The following is a 7,525-nucleotide window of genomic DNA, read 5'->3' as shown; positions in this document are numbered from 1 at the left end:
TTTGGAAGGATTATGTATTGAGGACTTAGATTGTAACAAATTGTCAGGAAAGAGTCCTTGTAATAATGCGTCACTAAATGAACTAAATAGAATAAAAAACAAGTAAGGAAGGCTAACCGAACAGCTGTGGAGACAAAGTAAGGGAAAATCACCATGCTGTAAAAGGAACTTAGGGTAACCCTGGAATGTGTTTGTATGACATGTGTATCAAATGGAAGGTATTAAAGAGTATTTTAAGAGGAAGTGGGCCATAGTTCTATAGATGGACGCCATTTAGGGATATCGCCATAAAGGTGGACCAGGCCTGACTCTAGAATTTGTTTGTACGATATGGGTATCAAATGAAATGTGTTAATGATAATTTTAAAAGGGAGTGGGCCTAAGTTCTATAGGTGGACGCCTTTTCGAGATATCGCCATAAAGGTGGACCAGCGGTGACTCTAGAATTTATTTTGTACGATATGGGTATCAAATGAAAGGTATTAATGGGTATTTTAAAAGGGCGTGGGTCTAAGTTCTATAGATTGACGCCTTTTCGGGATATCGCCATAAAGATGGACCAGGGGTGACTCTAGAATTTGTTTGTACGATATGAGCATCAAATGAAAGGTGTTAATGAGTATTTTAAGAGGGCGTGGGCCTTAGTTCTATATGTGGACGCCTTTTCGATATATCGCCATAAAGGTGGACCAGGGGTGACTCTAGAATTTGTTTGTACGATATGGGTATCAAATGAAAGGTGTTAATGAGTATTTAGAAAGGGCGTGGGCCTTAGTTTTATAGGTGGACGCCTTTTCAAGATATCGCCATAAAGGTGGACCAGGGGTGACTCTAGAATTTATTTGTACGATATGGGTATCAAATAAAAGGTGTTAATGAGTATTTTAAAAGGGAGTGGGCCTTAGTTCTATATGTGGACGCCTTTTCGAGATATCGCCATAAACGTGGACCAGGGGTGACTCTAGAATGTGTTTGTACGATACGGGTATCAAATTAAAGGTATTAATGAGGGTTTTAAAAGGGAGTGGCCCTTAGTTGTATATGTGAAGGCGTTTTCGAGATATCGACCAAAATGTGGCCCAGGGTGATCCAGAACATCATCTGTCGGGTACCGCTAATTTATTTATATATGTAATACCGCGAACAGTATTCCTTCCAAGATTCCAAGGGCTTCTGATTTCGTCCTGCAAAACTTTTTCATTTTCTTCTACTTAATATGGTAGGTGTCACACCCATTTTACCACGTTTTTTTCTAAAGTTATATTTTGCGTCAATAAACCATGTTTCATCCCTTTTTTCGTATTTGGTATATAATTATGGCATTTTTTTCATTTTCCGTAATTTTTGATATCGAAAAAGTGGGCGTGGTCATAGTCGGATTTCGGCCATTTTTTACACCAATACAAAGTGAGTTCAGACAAGTACGTGAACTGAGTTTAGTAAAGATATATCGATTTTTGCTCAAGTTATCGTGTTAACGGCCGAGCGGAAGGACAGACGGTCGACTGTGTATAAAAACTGGGCGTGGCTTCAACCGATTTCGCCCTTTTTCACAGAAAACAGTTACCGTCCTAGATTCTAAGCCTCTACCAAATTTCACAAGGATTGGAAAATTTTTGTTCGACTTATGGCATTAAAATTATCCTAGACAAATTAAATGAAAAAGGGCGGAGCCACGCCCATTTTGAAATCTTCTTTTATTTTTGTATTTTGTTGCACCATATCATTACTGGAGTTGAATGTTGACATAAATTACTTATATACTGTAAAGATATTAACTTTTCTTTTAAAATTTGAATTTAAAAAAAAAAATTTTAAAAAGTGGGCGTAGTCGTTCTCCGATTTTGCTAATTTTTATTAAGCAGACATATAGTAATAAGAGTAACGTTCTTGCTAAATTTCATCATGATATCTTCAACGACTGCCAAATTACAGCTTGCAAAACTTCTAAATTACCTTCTTTTAAAAGTGGGCGGTTCCACGCCCATTGTCCAAAATTTTACCAGTTTTCTATTCTGCGTCATAAGTTCAACTCACTTACCAGGTTTCATCGCTTAATCCGTATTTGGTAATGAAGTATCACACTTTCTCGATTTTTCGAAATTTTCGTTATCGAAAAAGTGGGCGTGGTTATATTCCGATATCGTTCATTTTAAATAGCGATCTGAGATGAGTGCCCAGGAACCTACATACCAAATTTCATCAAGATACCTCAAAATTTACTCAAGTTATCGTGTTAACGGACAGACATACGGAGGGACGGACGGACGGACGGACGGACATGGCTCAATCAAACTTTTTTTCCATACTGATGATTTTGATATATGGAAGTCTATATCTATCTCGATTCCTTTATACCTGTACAACCAACCGTTATCCAATCAAAGTTAATATACTCTGTGAGCTCTGCTCAACTGAGTATAATAATAGGCAATTAAAAACTAAAAACTTGAAATAATTAAAAAAATTTTTTGAATTTAAACGGTTTTATTGAAAACAATACTTACATGAAGTAATAATAATACTAAAAGCTAGAAAATAATTAGGTATATCCTAGGCACTAGTCTAATCATACCCCCCATCAATTTAGGGCCTTGATCAGTCAATTAAATAAAAGCGTTGGACTCGTCAAATTTCTATTTATAGTCATAAGTAAGTAACTGAACCTTAACCAGGTTATGCTACACCTCACATTTTTAGAAATTTAAGGCCCCCAACTCTTTTATTTAGATTGATGAGGAGTGTGATGACTAGTGCCTAGGGCCTACTTAATTATTTTCTAGCTTTTAGTATTATTATTACTTCATGTAAATATTGCTTTCAATAAAACCGTTTAAATAAAATTTTTTTATACTCAGTTGAGCAGAGCTCACAGAGTATATTAGCTTTGATTGGATAACGGTTGGTTGTACAGGTATAAAGGAATCGAGATAGATATAGACTTCCATATATCAAAATCATCAGTATCGAAAAAAAATTTGATTGAGCCATGTCCGTCCGTCCGTCCGTCCGTCCGTCCGTCTGTCCGTTAACACGATAACTTTAGTAAATTTTGAGGTATCTTGATGAAATTTGGTATGTATATTCCTGGGCACTCATCTCAGATCGCTATTTAAAATGAACGATATCGGACTATAAACGTCATAAATTCTATGCCCCTACCAAATTTCAAAAGGATTGGTTAATTTTTATTCGCCTTATGGCGTTAAAGGTATCCTAGACAAATTAAATGAAAAAGGGCGGAGCCACGCCCATTTTGAAATTTTCTTTTATTTTTGTATTTTGTTGCACCATATCATTACTGGATTTGAATGTTGACATAATTTACTTATATACTGTAAAGATATTAACTTTTTTGTTAAAATTTTACTTTAAAAAAAATTTTTTTTTAAAGCGTACGTGGTCCTTCTCCGATTTTGCTAATTTTTATTAAGCGTACATATAGTAATAGGAGTAACGTTTCTGCCAAATTTCATCTCGATATCTTCAACGACTGCCAAATTACAGCTTGCAAAAATTTTAAATTACCTTCTTTTAAAAGTGGGCGGTGCCACGCTCATTGTCCAAAATTTTACTAATTTTCTATTCTGCCTCATAAGTTCAACTCACCTACCAAGTTTCATCGCTTTATCTGTCTTTGGTAATGAATTATCGCACTTTTTCCGTTTTTCGAAATTTTCGATATCGAAAAAGTGGGCGTGGTTATAGTCCGATATCGTTCGTTTTAAATAGCGATCTGAGATGAGTGAGTGCTCAGGAATCTACACACCAAATTTCATCAAGATACCTCAAAATTTACTCAAGTTATCGTTTTAACGGACGGACGGATGGACGGACATGGCTCAATAAAATTTTTTTTCGATCTTGATGATTTTGATATATGGAAGAAGTCTATATCTATCTCGATTCCTTTATACCTGTACAACTAACCGTTATCCAATCAAACTTAATATACTCTGTGAGCTTTGCTCAACTGAGTATAAAAATAGAACGCTTTTTGTTGTTAAAAAATATAAAATGAACTATGAAAACGGTATAATTTATGTACATCTATTGTACCTTATTTTGTTTTTTTTTTTTTTTTGTGAATTTACTGTACTTTTGTATAACTTTTTTATAACTTTGTTTAAGTTTGATTTGAAATAAATATAAATGTGAAAACTTATAATGAAAAATATACATATACTTTTAGCTTTTTTGCAACGGGTTTTGGATTTTCTTGAAGAAATTTAGCTCTTTCTGGCCCTTTTTTCTAGATTCTAGCCCCAAAGAAATTTTTTTCCTGGCAACACTGATCACAACAGCTTTTATTGTTCATTTGACTACTAAAACGGTCAATTACGAATCAACGATTTGTGCGCAGTTGATTCAACATCTTGTTGCGATAAATAAATATTGACAGAAATTTCGGTTGAATTGACCCGTATTTCGGTTAATTTTACCAGTCTTTTTCTTTCAGTGTACTGGTGCCTAATTGTGGGTTTTCGGTTGGTCGTCATATAAATTCTGGTTGCATTATGGACACATTCAGTCAATGCGAAATCTTTATTGACCAGCCAGTTTACTCTCACCATGTTCTTCGTTTTTTTTCTTTTCTACCATTTTTTTGTTTTTTTGTTCATTTTCGTTTTTGCTTTTATTAATCTTTTTTTATTGTTATGTACTTTATTGACCACTGACTTTTTGCTTTTGCTTCATTCAATCTAGTACCGGTCTTGGCTTCATCTTTGATTTTCTGTAATTCGCTTAAAAGTTTCGTGCGCCTTGACATGGACATCATTATTACTTGTTCTTGTTTACGCACTTTTCTTAATTTTTTTTTTTATGTGTTCGACCTTATTTTCACACTTCCTTCGTAATTTACTAGTTAATGAAAGTTTACGGCATGAATGAATGAACTCCAACCAAATTTTTGTTAGCCATTTGTGATCTGTGTGGCTTATAGATGTTCTTTGCTTCAAATCTTAAATCGAGTACATACATATAGATCCATCTTCCATCGGATATGTATTCACACGTACACCATAGAGTTTTACAAGTGTCAGCGTGTGGTAAATTTGCTATATCTTTTTTATACCCAGTTCGTATTTTTTTCTTCTTTTTCAATATATCTCCTTGTATTGTTCGTTGATTTTTATACTCAGTTGGGCTTAGCACACGAAGTATGTTAACTTTCTTTGGGTAATTTTAGATTATAAAGGCATCAACGATTCGGATCAAAATGCTCAGAATGAATAAACACATTGATTTACCGTCATTACCGTCATACCATTAAATACCGTCAGCTGCTTGACGTATTTCGAGCCCGATCACTATCTATCGTGGAAATGAACGCCATGGGAGAAGCAGGTTGCTTTGCAATAACTGAGATTGGAGTACTAGAATAGGTTGAATGTTTACTAATCTTATTTTGAAGGGGTTGCACAAGGTCAGCGGCCATAACGTAATTGAATTCATGACTACTTCAATTGGCCACAAGGTCAGTTGAATTTGAAATGGTCATAGCCTTTTGGCCATTGAGCTTATGTCATCCCATCTCTAATCTTCATAACTTAATCACATCAGAAACGGGTGAAGTACTTTGGATGCAATTTGGCACACAGATAGACAATATCATATTTTGAAAGATTTGGGTCTGAACGATTTAGTAAAATAAGCAGTTTTCGGGATGATTTCCGATTCATTTCGATACTTTTTTGGGGATCGTTACTGGACTGCTCGAATTTCTTTCGACATTGTTCCGGGAATATTTCGGGACACTTTTAGTGACGATTACGGGACTATTTCGAGATGATTCGAGAACTTACATCTAAACTACAATACTAATTGTTTTCAACATAGTTTTGGGGCTATTTCAAGATCATTCCAGGTCATTTGAAGATCCTTTAAGGATTATGTATGTTTGTAATAATTTGGGGTAATATGTTATCATTTACAACTATTTTGGAATCGTTTCTGGTTTATTGTTAAACATGCTTTTGAAATATATCTATATATATTAAGAATCATATTGAGGCTATATACAGATCATCCTCATCATCAAACTTCAATGCTCGCATAATTGGCATAACAAAAATTTTCATAGCCATACATCTTTCGAATAACCTTTCTCTCGAAACCCTCCAACGCCGATGTTTCCACGTCGTACAGGAGTATATTTATTATAAAAGACTTTTTGGTTTTAAAGAGAAGCTTCCTTCGGGATTGCCAACTCAGTAAGCTCTTGCTGACATGCAGAAAGTTCTGGGGCGCAAGTTATCTTACTTAGGAATGGAATTAAAGTAGCTTCCCTGCAGGAAGCCAACTTGTCTCATACCTCGTTTGATCTCGAACGGATTAAAAAGGTCCTTTCAAATTTGAAGGAGATGTATGTATGTGCTGAAAGCAGCTACTTCCCACGTCAAGAAAAAAATTAATGAAACTGAGACTTTCTGGCGAAATACAGTAGTTACCTGGTGAATCGCTTTCCTGAGCCAGGGTGTCGGTTTTCTCCTCTGGTCAATGTCGCGTAGAAGATGTTGTTTTAGCGAAGGTTTTGGGAAGTGTTATCAATGTTGATGGATATAGGTCCAACACGTTACGATTACCAGAACCATTGAAGTCTGGATCACCATCAACCATTTTATAAGACCATGTTGATAATTCTAAGTCATCCGCCAACCCTTGATTCTATTAGAAACTTGGTGTTGTCATTGCCATCGCTTATAGCAGGTGAGGTTGGCAATTGGGATGGAGAAGCCTTATATTACGCTTAACAATTCCTTGAATACCTCGGGCTGTAGATGGCAGATCCAGCGAAGTCAGTCAACCCACCTTTTACCCAAGGACTATTTTTGTACGCAACCTGGTATTGAGGTTCTCAACGTGATGCTAATATTAGTATCTTTTTTTCTGTCATAAAAGAAATTTTGATCATATTCACATATTTCATTTCCTGCACTTGCACTTGAGCGCGTGTAACTGACATACGGAGGCATACTGCTTTGATGCCGATCTCGGCGGGACTCTAGTTTGCAAGTATTTGTCTTCAGTATTTAGACGGTTAGCGAAAACTGAGTATATTATGTTTCGCTTTCATCTCAATTTTGATTTCCTTTTTTGTTTTTGTTGTTGCTCTATTTATATAACTAACAATTCAATTAGAACTGTAACAATCTTAAACAATTAGACAACAGCAATCGGGACGTCTCAATGACATAAGCTTTATCCTTTTTGTTGAACTTTTAATTTGTTTTTATGGTGAAATTAATTTAGCTATCATCAACTGTTATCCACTGTACATACAAAATACATACAACATACTCCATGTATTATACTATCAGATATTTACGTACGCGTCGAACGAGCTTCTCCTGACTCTTGAGGAGAGTTCGTTTGATGTGGCGTCAATACAGAAGCCAAGACACTCATCTGAAGAAAAAGTGTTATCTAAGCTAAGTGCTATTCAGCACTGAAGACCTATGTAGTTGTGGTCCCAGTAGAGGGGAAAAAGAAAGAATCCTGCTACATGGCCCATAACGTGGAA

The sequence above is a fragment of the Eurosta solidaginis genome, chromosome 2 (genome assembly GCF_040869045.1).
Source record: "Eurosta solidaginis isolate ZX-2024a chromosome 2, ASM4086904v1, whole genome shotgun sequence".
Lineage (NCBI taxonomy): Eukaryota > Metazoa > Arthropoda > Insecta > Diptera > Tephritidae > Eurosta > Eurosta solidaginis.
Note: the sequence above shows the minus strand (reverse complement) of the source record.